Genomic DNA, 18,593 nt, shown 5'->3' on the forward strand with positions numbered 1-18,593 from the left:
TATTACTTTTACTATGCTTTCTCCTATTAGACAGAAATTATATGGCTGCAATTGTTGACCTTTGCAATATTGTCTGTATCGCCATATGGCATTCTACCAAACACCCTAAAATGATGTTAATTGGAAAAAAAAAAAAAAAACGATATATCTGCCAGGTGGAAACATTGTGCGTTTCCAACAAGAACAGGTATAATTGACATTCAACGTATTCAATGTCAGGTCTGTTTTTCCGACAGTCGGAAAATCTGTGGATTGGGGAAAACAGAAAAAAGGCTGCAGATTTGACAATCCAGCATCTGTATTTGACAATGCAGATTCCACTTCCACAAAGTAGAATCTGCATAAGGGGAGTCCCTGCCTAAAGCCTCCCATCCACTAGCCTGTTTTCGTCAGATTCAGATGGATCTAACAGACCGATCTGAAAAAAATCCAAATATCACCTCAGATCAGTTGTCAGATCCATCTGGTGAAAAAAAAAACTTGATGCTGCACCAAAGATCCATCTGATCTGAAGCTGTCAGGGGTTTATCATAGGTTTGACCAAATGTATCTAAAATGAATAGAGTGAAAAATTTGCCCCGAGTTAGACTAGATATCTGGGAGAGTACAAGGGAAATTTGAAGACATTTGTTGCTTCCGATATGTAAATACCCAGTTTGTTGTATCACTGTCTTCAGAGTGTGGGGGGAGGAGAGGGGCAGAAGACGGCTCCATTACCATATAGGAACGCCCAGTGTTTCATGGTAATGAAGCCATGACATCAGATGTCAGCTGCCCGCCCATTTCCTTCACAGCGTGCACGTATATGTAAGGTTGATCGGAGCAACCTTACATATAACCTTACATATGTGTGCACCTTCCACATCTTTTGACCATCTCAGCGACCAATGAAAGATGTGGGTGGATCCCTCTGGCCTGCGAACGGATGTTACTGTGTAACATCCATTCGCATGCAAGGCAGGATTTGGTGGACCAACCAGGATAACCCCCATAGTGTATATGGGAGGTATGCATTTAGGTGTGATGAAATATTTGAAATGAAAAACTGGAGTTTTTCGCCATCGTTTCCCCGATTATATTTTTGTCCAATCAGATTTCCTGTTAAAACCAAAATAAAAACTTTTCTTTCAAAATAAAAACTTTTCTTTCAAAATAAAAACTTTTCCCAAGGCAGGTGAAACAAAATACCTGAGAAGCTGTGGCACACTCTGGGTTAATTGGATAGCCTGGGGCAAAGCAATCAATGATTGCAGGGAATTGGACCCCCCCTTTGTGTGACACCACATTTTTTATAATATATATATATATATATATATATATATATATATATATATATATATATATATATATATATATATATATATATAATCAATCGCACTCACTATTGCAGCATATTCCAAAATCTAAATAGGAAAGCCATACCAATTGCAAGTGAGCCCCAGCCAGTGAAGATGTTGTGGCTCTCCTATTTAGAATTTTGGTCTTTGCTGCAGCCCCACATCTGCAACTGCCACTTCTCACTATAATTTTGTGCAAAGCTGCTTGAGCCTACTGTATATTCCATCTGAGAGTATCTCTGGGCACTCTGGTAAGGAACTAGTGTACCACTTATGGCACCTTTATAAATAAAATGTAATGATAATATTTTGCTTCTTCCTTTTTTTTTTTTTTTAAATGCATCTTAATTGCAATGGCACATTTAGTACACAATAATACATGGGTAGAAGTGGTATTGGTGTACATAACATGTGCTGATACCACTTCTCCCCCATAATGTTACATAATACATCCACCCCTCAGTCACACACAATATATGTGTCATAAATCAACCTAATCTGCGCAATCTCCTTGTGTATCTTCTACCCCTTTCACACCAAGAAGCAAATTACCGGGTTAAAGCTTTTCAACCTGGGAATTTACTGAAAAACTTGGGTTTTTCTATGGGGTGTAAGGGTCAACCCGGGTCTTCAATTCCGCCCCTGCTCTTGACCTTGGTCGGTGACCTGGGTTGACCCTTTCATACCACAGAAAAACATGGGTTTTTCAGAAAATCCTTGGTTGAAAATCTTTAACCCTGTAATTTGCTGATGGTGTGAATTTGGGTCAGGCTGCACCCGGCAAAATGACCCGGCACTCAAAAATGACGGGTTATTGCGGGGTGGGCAGTGTGAAAAGGAGTCACACCGCATTGCCATTAAGATGTATTTTTGCCATAAAAGATGCCAGATGTTAGCAGAGCTGCATATGACCTAGCTGCTCACTTATGCCAAGCATCATGTTGCATTGAGACTAGATGGGGTTTATTTCCTTAAGGTGCATACACACTGTACAATTTTTTTGACCAATTTGGTTGAAAGACATTTCCATTGAACCCAGTGTCCTGGACGAAAGATGTTGACAAAAGATATTGTCAACAAACAAACGATGAATGATGATGCGCATACCCGCCAGTTGTTCATCAAGATTGTTCGTCAACTGTGCATGCAGCTCAATTTGAATATCTTTCAAAAAGAGCCTATAAACTGTAGCTAGATCTTTCTTTCGTCTGTCGTCAATATCTTTCATCAACATCTTTAATCCAGGACACTGGGTTCAATGGAAATGTCTTTCAACCAAATTGGTCAAAAAAATTGTACAGTGTGTATGCACCCTAAGATGGAAGTTCTAGCAAAGATTGGATGTTGCTATGGGCAACCAATCAGATTATATCTATTATCTTCTAGAAGATGCTAAATAAATAAGTAGATTCTGATTGGTTTCTCTCAGCAACATCCCATCTTCAATTTAACTCCCATCTTAAATAAACCCCAGTATATGAGAACACATCTGTAGTCTGTACCTTTTTTCTTTTGTTTGAATTTTAATGCTTTATGATAATTATTTGAGTCTTATCCTCAAATTTCTTAAACAAAGTATGTTTTGTATTTTCTAGATCTTTTATGGACTTTTTGGAGTATAGAATTAATTTCAGTTTTGAACTCTTACCCAGAAGACACTATTACAACCCAAGTAAGTGTGAAAGCTATAGTATATGTTGTGTCTATTCATCCATTCTTGGTCCTTTGCATTTTTAAAATGTATGTATATCTGGGTTGTCAGTTACAGTCAGGGCCGGCACTACCACTAGGCAGCTGTAGGCATTTGCCTAGGGCGCCGGCCACTGGAGGGCGGCATTTTGCAGCCTGGAAGCGGCAGTCGGTGTAGCCTGCAGTCCCCGTGGAGCCAAGTAAGCGTCGCCCACACCAGCGTCGTCTCCCCCTCCGGGGTTTGTGGATTATTAAGATGTTTGTGCTGCGGGGAGGAGGGGGGTTGTCAGGACTCGGGTGAAACTGCCCAGTGCTGCCGGGTAGGGGGGCGGGAGTAGCTGCCCAGTAGCCGCATCCCCACCCCCTTTCCTGAAACTGGTCCGAGCAGGAGGGGGGCGGGTGGGGGGGATTTCGCCTGGGGCGCTGAGAGGGTTTGCACTGGCCCTGGTTATAGTGTACAAAATACACTTGTTACAGATGGGGTTGGGTTCATTTGGTCTACAGCATGATGGTCGACATGGTTCTAGTTCGAAAGGTCATTTGTTCGACAGGTCATTATTTCAACAGTGTCTAGTTCGACAATGTCTAGGTCGACAGTCAAAAGGTCGACGTGGGGTTTTTCCACTGTTTTTTTTACCTGAATGTCAACACAGTCGACATTGTGCTCGCAATGCGTTGGGCATTATTCTCCCACCATGCCCTAGTGCAGGGCTGGGCAACACCGGCCCTCCAGATGTTAATGAACTACACATCCCAGGATGCTTTGCATTAGTTTTGCTATGTGGCCATGCTGAAACTGATGCAAGGCATGCTGGGATGTGTAGTTCATCAACATCTGGAGGGCCGGTGTTGCCCAGCCCTGCCCTAGTGGAAGGTAGGGCATGAAATACCTCCTGTCGGCACATGTCTGCTCAAAAAACAGTGAAAACACCCATGTCGACCTTTTGACTGTCGACCTAGACACTGTTGAACTAACGACCTGTCGAACTAATGACCTTTCGACCTAGAACCATGTTGACCTTTTCCCATGTCGACCTTCCTGCCCCTGGCATGGGAATGTGTGTCGGAAGAGCAATCTACTCAGTCTCAGTGTTTCTCCGATCCCAAGGTTAAGGTACTAAGCTAGGCCTTTCGCGGTCTCCCCATCAGAGGCTACGAACCTCTGGAACAGGAGCCATGTACTCAGTCCCAGCTTTTCACCGCTCCTTGGGAATGGATACTAGACTGAGCCTTTCGCTGTCTCATCCTTCGGGGGCTACGAACCCCGTCAAGAGAGCCAAACTACTAGGCCCAGTGTTTCTCCCCCCCTCTCACCAGTGGGTTTACGGAAACAACACCTCCTACCACTGGCAGAGGTGAAGGTACTCAGCCAGACTTTTCACCACTCCCAGGCAAAAAAGAGGGGTCCCACACCCTCCGCCCATCAGAGCAGCTACTCAGTCCAGCCTTTCTCTATTCTCTGCCAGAGGCCAGTCCATACCCACTGATAAGAACAGATACTACACTTGATCTTAGCCAAAAGGCCGAGAAGCGGTCATGTTTTAAATAAAATAGTTTCTTCCCTAAACCCATGGACTGTTGAAGTATTGAGTAAATATATCCCTATCTCCCCCAACATTACTGGTGACTCATAGTGAATGGTGGAACCTGGTTTATTTAGAAACTCCCATATGACCATTCCATTCTATGATGTAAAGGTGCCCCTACATGGCACAAATGTTGGCTGGGATGAGATGCGCGCTCCCGCTGCACATACTTTTTGTACTAGATTGCATCTCATTGCATTGCAAAACGTAATACGATCTAGTCCATATTGCATACAATAATTGTACCGCGTATGGGCACCTTAAGTGCATTCTCAGCAGATTGTACAGCTATTTTATATAGTGAAACTAGTGGATGCATCCCCTTAATAAGATTGCCAATTCCAGATGAGGCAACGTGTACAATAAGAATTACAGTGGAAATGGTATATGGAAAACCATGAACACAGCTAGGGTACTTTGTATTACAGGTTGAGTATCCCTTATCCAAAATGCTCGGGACTGTAAGCATTATGGATAACGGATTATTCCGTATTTTTATATTTATATAAGAATATCCTATAAGCACATCAAACACATGAAATACACACAAATATGTCTTATTTGTGCATGAAACAAGGTTATTAAACATGAAACAAAGTTTGTGTACAATTACAGATACTGAATGTGAAGTATATTTTGGAATAATTTGCATAAGGGATACTCAACCGTTATATCATTTAGTGGGATGACTTTCTGTAGGTAGGGAGCATATTAGAGCTTATCCTAACATTGGGCCTCATTCAGATGTGGACGGAGGTGGCATCATTGCTGCTTAGTGATGCACTAGTATGGTCATGCAGCAGGAGGTGTCTGATATAAGTAGATGCGTCATTCTTACATTAGTGATATATGCTATATCCAGAGCGGTAACCCATGAAGTCGCGCTACCTGGCTTCTGCAGTGCCTACAAAAAGGCCAGGAAATGTTCATCTTCTAATGGATACTTGGTCCTCTGCACTCCACCAAAAATGGTGGTGATATGCCTTTGCAGCTTCCACCCTGCCATCAAATGACTGCAGACTGTCAATTTACTGGCGTATGCAGCCGTAGTGCATCCAGGAATGCAGAAAATCATACTTTTTTTTTTTAATGAGCCTCAGATCCAACGGGATGGAAATTAGGCCCACAGACATGAAACCAGTGGAAGGTAGGAGAAGAGCAGAGTCAGACACAGCATGGGAGGAACAAGAATTCTTGCAGCAGCAGCAGTTTGTATGAATTAGGAGAGTAGGAAGATGAGATTGAAAACATAAATGATTACATCAGCCTGGGTGGGACAGAACTAGGGCATGAATTAAAGTTCTTTTGGTAGTGACAAAAGGCATATATTGACAATGTTTCACATGATAGAACAATGTGATTGAATGTTGAACTGGGGAATAAAGTGATAACTGTGGCACCAGAGGCTTAGAAATTCTTGACCCCTGCTCACTAATCCCCTCTGCCTGGAGGTTTGGAGCCTCTCAGGAGCACTCGGGTGTTCGTGTGTTTGGGAGCCTGAACAAACGAGCCCCCAAACACCCGACCGCACTCCCCGCCGCAGCTGCCCCCCCCCCAAACTGCTGCAGCAGTAGCTTCAGGAGCCAGTGGCTGCAGCTTGATTGGTGGGTTTTCCTGGGACAGGAACCAATCCTCACAGGACCAGCCAATCATAGATTAGCGTTGGAGCACCTGATCCTAGAACAGCCACTCACCATCCTGCGTTGAGCAGCAGCTCTAAGCATCCCCCACAAATTGCCTCAGTGACTGACGAACGGCCTGGCCAATTGGGAGGCTCTTCTGTGTCTGGGAACAGTGAACACTACGGCTAGCCAATCAGTGTGACTTGTGTGGTTCTGTGCCTGTGAGCGTGAGACTGCTCCGCCTCTCTCCGTCCGATATCCGTCTGTGGTGCTAGCTCTGCTCTGTGTAGTGTCTCCTCTTGTCTCCGCTGTTCCAGGCCAGCTCCATGTAATTCAATAAAAAATAAAATTGCCATCGGTATGCCCTCCATTGATGGCTGAAAACTATTGCTCTTCTGACATCGATGTCCAAAACATTGAACACTAGGGGGGGAATTTATTAAAGGAAATTTGTAAAAAATAGGTGTATTTGTATCCAGAAATACACTTATTTTTGACATTTACTATCCCGATAATACGGCAATTCGTAGTTGTATTGATAGCACATCAATACAACTACGAATTGCTGTATTTTCAGGATAGTAAATGTCAAAAATAAGTATATTTCTGGATACAAATACACCTATTTTTTTTTACAAATTTCCTTTTGTAAATTCCCCCCCTAGCTATCCACCCTCTGTGCTTAGGGAACTTGATAGCAATCCCTAGAAGGCAGCGAGTGTGGCATGTCTGGCCTCCCAGGTGGCTGTAACTAGAACAGTAGAGGGGAATGCAAGATGGGGATTCCAGCAGTGCAGGAAGTGGGGAGTGGAACAGCTGATACTGCGGGAGTCAACCTAGCGCTACATGTAAATTACCCCAGTCAAGCAGTGAGTGTGGCAGGTCAGGCTATTGCAGGGGTCTGCCGGGTACAGAGAGGTCAGTGGGGTCTGCCGGGTGCCGAGAGGTCAGTGGGGTCTGCCGGGTGCCGAGAGGTCAGTGGGGTCTGCCGGGTGCCGAGAGGACAGTGGGGTCTGCCGGGTGCCGAGAGGACAGTGGGGTCTGCCGGGTGCCGAGAGGACAGTGGGGTCTGCCGGGTGCCGAGAGGTCAGTGGGGTCTGCCGGGTGCCGAGAGGTCAGTGGGGTCTGCCGGGTGCCGAGAGGACAGTGGGGTCTGCCGAGTGCCAAGAGGACAGTGGGGTCTGCCGGGTGCCGAGAGGACAGTGGGGTCTGCCGGGTGCCGAGAGGACAGTGGGGTCTGCCGGGTGCAGAGACGTCAGTGGGGTCTGCCGGATGCAGAGAGGTCAGTGGGGTCTGCCGGGTGCCGAGAGGTCAGTGGGGTCTGCCGGGTGCCGAGAGGACAGTGGGGTCTGCCGGGTGCCGAGAGGACAGTGGGGTCTGCCGGGTGCCGAGAGGACAGTGGGGTCTGCCGGGTGCCGAGAGGACAGTGGGGTCTGCCGGGTGCCGAGAGGACAGTGGGGTCTGCCGGGTGCCGAGAGGGCAAAGGAGACTGCATACACAATAAATGCCCCTGTAGAATTACTCGCTGCTTGCAGGCAGGCAGAAAAGCTTTCAATGGTGAGTGATGTTACCCCTTGTGCGCACAGCTGCAAACACGTTTGTAGCCGTGCACAGGGGCGGGGGGATTGAGCTCGGCAGGGCGGCATTTACCTGCTGCAGGTCTGAATCGGGCTCTTGGTGCATGACCTTGGAAGAAAGCATGGGCTGTTTTTTCTTTTTCTTAAATGGGTCCAAGTGACCAGGATGCCTTGAAAATGTCATGGGTGCCTCAGACTGAAAACGTTTGGGAACCACTGCCTTATCCAATCAAAATGCCTAGGCAAACAAATGTGCCACGTTTTCATCTGTTCTTTTGTCATTTCCCCCCCCACCCAAAAAAAAAGAAAAGAAAGATAAGGAATTGGTAAAAAATAAAAAATTACTATGCCTAGGTAAAAAAAAAAAGGTACTAATTGAATACCCCTCTCAGTGTGACTTTTTAGAGAGGAAAAACAAACAAAAACAACTTGATATTTAACACATGTGAATTTGTAAAATAGGTGTGAAAATTGGCAAGAAAACATTTTCTATTCCTAATCATGACCTGTAATATTTACTTTATGTAGCAAAATGCACGGTGTATCGGCACCTTTGGATTTCACTTTTAGTTTTCTGCAATGTGCGCTCCTTCAGACCTTTCTGACTCTATACACAATGACGCACCTTTAGGTAGAACTGCAGACTAGGCATACTGTACAGATTTCTCTGCACAGATCATTTTGCTGCAGCAATGTAAAATCTGTGCATGCATTCACTGTGTTTTCTGTTACCTAATGGTGAGAACGGACATTCTTTCTTTGCTATGTTTTACATTTGTATCCAGTAATGATCTTTTCTGTTCAGCTTGTGGGTATACAATGCAAACTTCCTAAACTTGACTGTTGAATGACACCTAAGTGCTTTGTGTTTGTTAGCGGATATTTTTATGGAAGAAAAATATTTAAATTGCGTACCTATAGAAACCTCATTCACACTTTAATGTGTGACAAGGGAGTTCTACAATACATGCATTGAAACCCTGTGATGCTTCTTTAGCAGATTGGGTTTAACACGTGAATGGTGAGGATGGCGTTAGTCCTAGGGGTCCATAATTAAAGTTAAAGTTCTTTAATTGCATTTCACTTTAGATAGATTCTATGTTGGAAGAAAAAATGAGCATTTAAATTAGTCTTTAACTATATCAAACCAGTGCTATTTTTCAGCAGGTATTTGGTTCCTGAACCTCTTATTAAAGTGCCATCATCAGGGAACCGAGCTAAGGTGTACTTTTTCTGAAATAGTTTTTTGTGCTGCTATTGTATTCAATTGCAGGTGTTTTTAGCCAGTTTTACGGTACATTTTTTCACCCATTCCTTTTTTTTTTCTTAATGTTTTTGGACAAAATGGCATGGGTGAAAAATTACAAAAAATGTGTAAAAAACTCCTGAAATTTCTCCCTAAAATGGCCCAAAAAAACATGGATTCACCAATCCAAATATTTATTTTCTAAATATTTTATATAGCTCCAGCGTTCCTAAACTTATTTGCTAGTTGTCATATTGGAATGTTTGCTTTTTGTAAATTACTGAAGGTCCTATAAGTTGTCTGTCTGGTTAGTGTTCAATGCTTTGTTTTCAGACCCTTTGTTTGTTCTCACCGGCAAGTTGCGTGCATTGTGAATGGGTATGGGAATACAAGCCATTTGTTCTGGTGAACCCACAGCCTCTAGCGCTTGCACACAATCAGAGGGGCTGATTCAGATTTAAAGCCTTTCTGACTATTGTGCATACACTCACATGTAGGAATTACCGCTGTACGTGGGTTGTCTATTCAGAGATTTGAATATAGAGAAAGCTGTCTCATTTCATACAGCTCTAATGCACAAAGTATAGGCGTGGTGCAGATCTGTGCTGGTAGCACTGATGGGTATGTTTAGAAGCTGATGTGTAGGGGTGATGCAGCCACTTAAGTGCTGCAGGGGAAGATCTGCATTTATTTGTATCGTAATAGGCTTGTGTGTGTTTGAATTGGAGTCTTTACAGTGGAGCTGTTATTCAATTCTGCCTCCTCCTCCTCCTGTGTTCAGGACCTTCTATATGTTCTATATACATTCCAATGCATGACTGTCAATAGTCAATGGAGAACCTAATACATTTAGGTCAATCAAGAAACTCTTTTAAGATAACTAACTAAATGTAGTAAGTTATTACCAAATAAACAAAATATATTCCAAAATTGCAGATCATTCCTGGATCCTTTAGCACTAACCATGCTGCAAACCGGCTTTGAAAAACAACAACATGAAAGGTGTGTGAGTGTTTTCTGCTATTGGAAGTCTTTTACTAATATCTTCTACACTACCGTTCAAAAGTTTGGGCTCATTCAAAAATGTTCTTATTTTTGAAAGAAAAGCACTCTTCTTTTCAATGAAGATAACATAAAATTAATCAGAAATACACTCTATGCATTGTTAAGGTGGGAAATGACTATACTAGCTGCAAACATCTGGTTATTAAATAAATATCTACACTGGTGTATAGAGGCCCATTTCCAGCAACCATCACTCCAGTGTTATAATGGTACATTGTGTTGCTAATCGTGTTAGAAGACTAATGGATTATTAGAAAACCCTTGTGCAGGTATGTTAGGACCGCTGAAAACAGGTTTGCTCATTAGAGAAGCTATAAAACTGGCCTTCCTTTAAGCTAGTTGAGTATCTGGAGCATCACATTCGTGAGTTCAATTATACTCTCAAAATATCCAGAAAAAGAGAACTTTTAATGTGATACTCGACAGTCTATTCTTGTTCTTCGAAATGAAGGCTATTCCATGCGAGAAACTGACAAGAAACTGAACATTTCCTACAATGGTGTACTACTCCCTTCAGAGAACAGCACAAACAGGTTCTAACCAGAGTAGAATGAGAAATGGGAGGCCCGTTGAAGATCAGCACATTAGAGTCTCTAGTTTGAAAAAATAGACACCTCACAGGTCCTCAACTAGCAGCTTCATTAAATGGTACCCACAAAACACCAGTGTCAACATCTATAGGGAAGAGGCGACTCCAGGATGCTGGCCTTCTAGGCATAGTTGCAAAGAAAAGCCATATCTGAGACTGGCCAATAAAAGGAAAAGATTAATATGGCAAAACAATAGAGACATTGGACAATGAAAGATTGGAAAAAAGTGTTATGGACAGACGATTTGAAGTTTGAGGTGTTTGGATGACTCAGAAGAACATTTGTGAGATGCAGAACAAGTGAAAATATGCTGGAAGAGTGCCTGATGCCATCTGTCAAGCATGGTGGAGGTAATGTGATGGTCTGGGGCTGCTTTGGTGCTGGTAAATTGGGAGATTTGTACAAGGTAAAATGGATTTTAAATAAGGAAGGCTATCACTCCATTTTGCAATGCCATGCCATACCCTGCGGACAGCACTTGATTGGAGCCAAATTCCTCCGCTAACAGAAAAATTACCCAAAGCACACCCCCAAATTACAACTATTTAGGGAAGAAGCAGGCAGCTGGTATTCTGTCTGTAATGGAGTGGCCAGTGCAGTCACCAGAACTCAACCTCATTGATCTGTTGAATGAGCAGCTTGACCATATGGTACACAAGAAGTGCACATCAAGCCAGTCCAACTTGAGGGAGGTGCTTCAGGAAGCGTGGGGTGAAATATCTTCAGATTACCTCAACAAATGAACAGCTAGAATGCCAAAGTTCTGTATTCCTGCAAAAGGAGCATTCTTTGATAAAAGCAAAGTTTGAAGGACAAAGTGGTACTCTTTACCTAGAAGGGCGCCCATCGCGGGCAGTACATTAACGGCCGCGACGCGATGCCCGCGATCACCGCGATTTCCCATAGGGGTCAATGTTAAATTTAGTGGTGACCGCGATTTTACATTCGATGCTTCAATGGCCGCGATTTGGACATAGTAATCATAGTAATAAGTGTTAAATGGGCTACAGAGCCCAAATAGGCACAATTAACCCTTAAATGTCCCCCCAAATTTTTAACGCCACCCCACGATCCACGCCAACCCGGAGCGCAGCGAGCCCGCGAGGGGCGGCGGTACGCGTCCTCCGACCTTTTCATGCCCTACTATCCACGTCGGCGTGGAGTTGAGAATAGAATAGTGTGGCGAGCGCAGCGAGCCACCGAGGCCCGAAGCGTGGCGAGCGGACGCGGATACCTTCACAGTTATACGCGTCCCCTCGCGGGCTTCACAGGTGTCCGTGGCGACGCGGACACCTGTGAAGTCCGCGAAGGGACGCGTTTACCTGTGAAGGTATCCGCGTCCCCTCGCGGGGCTCGCTGCGCGCGCCACGCTTCGGGCCTCGGTGGCTCGCTGCGCTCGCCACACTATTCTATTCTCAACTCCACGCCGACGTGGATAATAGGGCATGAAAAGGTCGGAGGACGCGTACCGCCGCCCCTCGCGGGCTCGCTGCGCTCGCCACGCTTCGGGTTGACGTGGATCGTGGGGTGGCGTTAAAAAATTGGGGGGACATTTAAGGGTTAATTGTGCCTATTTGGGCTCTGTAGCCCATTTAACATTGATTCCTATGTCCAAATCGCGGGCATTGAGGCATTTTACATTAAAATCGCGGTCAATCAGCCTTTTTAACATTGTTCCCTATGGGAAAATCGCGGTCATCGCGGGCACCCGATTTTTATGTACTCGCGATTTACCCGCGATGACCGCGATTTTTTACCCCCGACGCCCGCGATTCCAATCGCGGGCGCCGTTCTAGGTAAAGAGTACCGACAAAGTTGTTATTTTAACCCCTTCACGACAATTGACGTATATATACGTCATGGCCGGGAAGTACTTCCCGACCGTTGACGTATATATACGTCATGGCTTAAAACTGTCACTGCGTCTAGAGACGCAGTGACAGAGGGACGATGTCTGCTGTCCCTGACAGCAGACATGTCCCTGCATGCCCAGGGGGGGCTGCGATGCCGCCCCCCCGTCGCCGATCGCTGTGATTGGCTGTTCAGTGTGAACAGCCATTCACAGCGTTTTCCTGTGTCACCGGCGAATAACGTTCGCCGGTGACACGGGATCGGAGGTGATTGGTGCTGTAAAGTACAGCACCAATCACCGCGGGGTGTAAGGGTGACACTGGTGTCACCCCACCTCACCCCGCCCGCCCCCAAAGGCCGTGATTGGTCCGTCGGACCGACGGACCAATCACAGCCGTGGAGGGGGGTTTAAACTAACGGTGACTGCACTGCAGACGCCATTCCGGTCTGGAAAAGCGTGCAGTGCGGTCACCGTGCCCCACCTGCCGCCTATACTGACCAGAACCCTTACCTGATCATTGATCATTGATATTGTGACATTTTGTGACATCCTGTGCTGCATCTTGTGCTGCATCTTGTGCTGCTGCGATTTATTAGATAGATAGAGAGTTAGAGAGAGTTAGAGAGAGAGAGATAGAGAGAGATAGAGAGAGATAGAGAGAGATAGAGAGGCCTAGTGCTATATTTTGTGCTGCTGCAGTGTGATAGAGCTATAGATAGAGAGAGATAGAGAGAGAGAGATAGAGAGAGAGATAGTGACAGATTGTGCTATATATTTTTTATATAACTGAAAGAGATAGAGAGAGATAGAGAGAGATAGAGAGGCCTAGTGCTATATTTTGTGCTGCTGCAGTGTGATAGAGAGAGATAGAGAGAGAGAGATAGAGAGAGAGATAGTGACAGATTGTGCTATATATTTTTTATATAACTGAAAGAGATAGAGAGAGATAGAGAGAGATAGAGAGGCCTAGTGCTATATTTTGTGCTGCTGCAGTGTGATAGAGCTATAGATAGATAGAGAGAGATAGAGAGAGAGAGATAGAGAGATAGTGACAGATTGTGCTATATATTTTTTATATAACTGCTGCAGTGTCATAGAGTGATAGATAGTGAGAGATAGAGAGAGATAGTGATAGAGTGCTAAATTTTGTGTCGGCTGCCCCCGCCTTTTTGTGCTGATCACTATATCTGAGGTGATCAGCAACTTTTTGGGGGTACAGAGGTTTTTTTTTTTTATATATACCTGTCAGTACCACCAAAGGTTGTGCACCTGCTGCCCCTCACTGGTAATCAGTGTCGCATCACTGATCACCTTTTTTTATTTTTTGTGAGTGCTGTGGGGTCTTTTTTACATTTTTTTTTTACACACACTGTGATTTTGTGTGTGTCCTGTGGCCACTGTGCACTGATCAGTGACGTACATCACTGATCAGCTTTTTCGGCACAGGGTTGATCTATTTTTTTTTTTTTTTGATCAAATTCCTGTTGCCTTTGAGCGCTGTTCAGTGACGGACGTTACTGACCAACATCTGTGCTCAATTTTTGGCGCAGGACCTTTTTTTTTTTTTTTAACCCCTTCCATTTTTTTTTTTTTTAACCCCTTCCATTTTTTTTTTTTTTAACCCCTTCCATTTTTTTTTTTTTGAACCCTTCAATTTTTTTTTTTTTGTATTTTTTTTTTCTGCACTACATACACAATACACACTACATACCCCCTGGGTTGAAATAAAGTTTGTACCCCCCCCTACACTATACACGTGTTGAAACATTTCACTACCAGTAACACAAAAATATAAATGGCATCCCAAATGTCATCCCAAATGTCGTCCCAGTCATCCAGGAGAATGTATTCGGTGGAGGAGGCATATGCCATGCTTGCATCTGACTCTGACACAGCCAGTGAGGCAAGCGGGGAATTTGAAGGATTTGTCTTAAGCTCCTCTTCCTCCTCTGATGATGAGGGACCCCCTCAAAGACGCCCCCGTAGAGCAGCTGAGACCCCCCCCCCAATAATTGATCTCGTATGGACCCCACCACCAGACAATTTTGAGCCCCAGGTTCCTGAGTTTTTGGCCATCCCAGGAATCCAATTTGATTCAACAGGTCTCAGAGAAATTGACTTTTTCAAATTATTTTTCTCTGATGATTTTATAAATTTAATGGTGGACCAAACTAATTTATATGCCCAGCAGTTTATTGCTCAAAACCCCACGACATCATTTGCTAGGTGGACCCCTGTAGATGCAGTAGAGATGATGACGTTTTGGGGTCTGGTGTTACATATGGGCATAGTAAAAAAGCCACAAATTAGGCAATATTGGAGTACAGATGTTCTGTACAGCACCCCATTTCACCGTATGGCCATGCCCCGGGCTCGTTTTGAGGCAATCCATAAATTTATACATTACACCGATAATGCACAGTGCCCACCCAGAGATGATCCCACCTTTGACAGGCTATTCAAAGTCAGGCCGGTCATTGATCATTTCAGTGCCAAATTTGCAGAGCTATACATCCCTGATAAATGTATTAGTATCGACGAGTCCCTTATACATTTTAAAGGAAGGGTTAAATTCCGCCAGTACCTTCCCAGTAAGAGGGCAAGGTATGGCATAAAAATGTATAAGCTGTGTGAAAGCACCACAGGGTACACCCACAAGTTTAGGGTATATGAAGGGAAGGATTCAAGAATTGAACCACCAGAATGCCCCCCCTCCCTCGTAGGTGTTAGTGGAAAAATTGTCTGGGATTTAATGCACCCCTTCCTGGATAAGGGTTATCACCTCTATGTGGATAACTTTTACACCAGCATCCCCCTGTTTAAGGCCCTTGGTTCAAGAGGTACAGCAGCTTGCGGTACTGTGCGCAAGAACCAAAGAGGCCTCCCCAAAACGCACATTGCCCAAGTAATGAGAAGGGGTGAAAGCAGGGGAATATGCACCGAAAATATGTTGTTGGTCAAATATAAGGACAAGAGGGATGTCCTTATACTGACAACAATTCATGGAGACAGTACCACCTCCATCCCTGTACGAGGTACCAGTACCCACACCTCCAAACCAAATTGTATCCTAGATTACAATAAGTACATGGGCGGAGTGGATCTTTCAGATCAGGTACTAAAGCCGTACAGTGCCCTGCGGAAAACAAATATCTGGTACAAGAAGCTGGCCGTGTATATCATCCAGATGGCACTGTATAACGCTTACGTGCTATTCCGTTCTACCGGCCAGAGGGGGACATTTATGCACTTTCAAGAGGAAGTCATAAAGAGCCTAACATTTGGGAATCAGCAGGCAGAGGGCCCCAGTACTTCTAGTACTGGCCCCCGTATTGTACCAGGGCAGCATTTTCCCAACGAAATCCCCTCCACTGCAAGAAAGGGCAGGACACAAAAAAGGTGCAAAGTTTGTTATAAAAAGGGAATAAGAAAGGAAACTATTTTCCACTGTGAAACTTGCCCCGACAAACCCGGCCTATGTATAAAGGAGTGCTTTAAAATATACCACACATCTATGGATTATTAGGTTCATCATTTCACCGTGCTTCGGGGGTCTTGCTAATGCCACATAGCACCCACCATTCATTCCACCAGAATCTGAGCTGCAAAATCCAAAAATCACTCCTTCCCTTCTGAGTCCTGCCATGCACCCAACTGGTATTTTTTGGTCACATGTGAGGCATTGCCGTACTCTGGAGAAATGGGGGCACAGATTTTGGGGTGCTTTGTCTCCTTCATTCCTTGTGAAAATGAAAAATTTTGAGCCAGAAGTACATTTTTGTGTAAAAAAATGTATTTTTTTCATTTTCACTGCCCAGTTGTACCAAAATTGATGAAACCCCTGGGGGTTTGAAATGTACACTATACCCCTAGATGAATTCCCTGAGGGGTGTAGTTTGCAAAATGGGGTGACTTGTGGGGGGGTTCCACTGTATTGGTAATGCAACATAGCACCCACCATTCATTCCACCAAAATCTTTGCTGCAAAATCCAAAAATCACTCCTTCCCTTCTGAGTCCTGCCATGCACCCAACTGGAATTTTTTGGTCACATGTGAGGCATTGCCGTACTCTGGAGAAATGGGGGCACAGATTTTGGGGTGCTTTGTCTCCTTCATTCCTTGTGAAAATGAAAAATTTTGAGCCAGAAGTACATTTTTGTGTAAAAAAATGTATTTTTTTCATTTTCACTGCCCAGTTGTACCAAAATTGATGAAACCCCTGGGGGTTTGAAATGTACACTATACCCCTAGATGAATTCCCTGAGGGGTGTAGTTTGCAAAATGGGGTGACTTGTGGGGGGGTTCCACTGTATTGGTAATGCAACATAGCACCCACCATTCATTCCACCAAAATCTGTGCTCCAAAATCCAAAAATCACTCCTTCCCTTCTGAGTCCTGCCATGCACCCAACTGGTATTTTTTGGTCACATGTGAGGCATTGCCGTACTCGGGAGAAATTGGGGCACAGATTTTGGGGTGCTTTGTCTCCTTCATTCCTTGTGAAAATGATAAATTTTGAGCCAGAACTGCATGTTTGTGTAAAAAAATGTAATTTTCCATTTTCACATCCCAGTTATACCAAAATTGGTGAAACCCCTGGGGGTTTGAAATGTACACTATACCCCTAGATGAATTCCCTGAGGGGTGTAGTTTGCAAAATGGGGTCACTTGTGGGGGGGTTCCACTGTATTGGTGCTTGGGGGGTCTTGCTAATGCGACATAGCACCCACCAAAATTCCACCAGAATCTGAGCTGCAAAATCCAAAAATCACTCCTTCCCTTCTAAGTCCTGCCATGCACCCAACTGGTATTTTTTGGTCACATGTGAGGCATTGCCGTACTCGGGAGAAATTGGGGCACAGATTTTGGGGTGCTTTGTCTCCTTCATTCCTTGTGAAAATGAAAAATTTTGAGCCAGAACTGCATGTTTGTGTAAAAAAATGTAATTTTCCATTTTCACATCCCAGTTGTACCAAAATTGGTGAAACCCCTGGGGGTTTGAAATGTACACTATACCCCTAGATGAATTCCCTGAGGGGTGTAGTTTGCAAAATGGGGTCACTTGTGGGGGGGTTCCACTGTATTGGTGCTTGGGGGGTCTTGCTAATGCGACATAGCACCCACCAAAAAAACACCAGAATCTGAGCTGCAAAATCTAAAAATCACTCCTTCCCTTCTAAGTCCTGCCATGCACCCAACTGGTATTTTTTGGTCACATGTGAGGCATTGCCGTACTCGGGAGAAATTGGGGCACAGATTTTGGGGTGCATTGTCTCCTTCATTCCTTGTGAAAATGAAAAATTTTGAGCCAGAACTGCATGTTTGTGTAAAAAAATGTAATTTTCCATTTTCACATCCCAGTTGTACCAAAATTGGTGAAACCCCTGGGGGTTTGAAATGTACACTATACCCCTAGATGAATTCCCTGAGGGGTGTACTTTGCAAAATGGGGTGACTTGTGGGGGGGTTCCACTGTATTGGTGCTTGGGGGGTCTTGCTAATGCGACATAGCACCCACCAAAAAACCACCAGAATCTGAGCTGCAAAATCTAAAAATCACTCCTTCCCTTCTAAGTCCTGCCATGCACCCAACTGGTATTTTTTGGTCACATGTGAGGCATTGCCGTACTCTGGAGAAATTGGGGCACAGATTTTGGGGTGCATTGTCTCCTTCATTCCTTGTGAAAATGAAAAATTTTGAGCCAGAACTGCATGTTTGTGTAAAAAAATGTAATTTTCCATTTTCACATCCCAGTTGTACCAAAATTGGTGAAACCCCTGGGGGTTTGAAATGTACACTATACCCCTAGATGAATTCCCTGAGGGGTGTACTTTGCAAAATGGGGTGACTTGTGGGGGGGTTCCACTGTATTGGTGCTTTGGGAGTCTTGCTAATGCAACATAGCACCCACCATTCATTCCACCAAAATCTTTGCTGCAAAATCCAAAAATCACTCCTTCCCTTCTGAGTCCTGCCATGCACCCAACTGGTATTTTTTGGTCACATGTGAGGCATTGCCGTACTCG

At 44.4% G+C, this 18,593-nt stretch overlaps 1 protein-coding gene and 1 pseudogene across 1 annotated transcript in view; one reads left to right on the plus strand and one right to left on the minus strand.

Moving 5' to 3' along the window:
- Positions 1–18,593, plus strand: part of ELF2 (E74 like ETS transcription factor 2) — a 95,125-nt gene that overhangs the window by 1,248 nt on the left and 75,284 nt on the right. The window contains exon 2 of the mRNA XM_083173589.1: positions 2,933–3,009. The gene's annotated coding sequence lies outside the window, so the exon portion shown is untranslated. The remainder of the gene's footprint in view (positions 1–2,932; positions 3,010–18,593) is intronic.
- LOC146045184 (U2 spliceosomal RNA) lies at positions 4,355–4,561 on the minus strand (annotated as a pseudogene).

This window comes from Crinia signifera, chromosome 1, assembly GCF_055691185.1.
Source record: "Crinia signifera chromosome 1, ASM5569118v1, whole genome shotgun sequence".
NCBI classification, from domain to species: domain Eukaryota; kingdom Metazoa; phylum Chordata; class Amphibia; order Anura; family Myobatrachidae; genus Crinia; species Crinia signifera.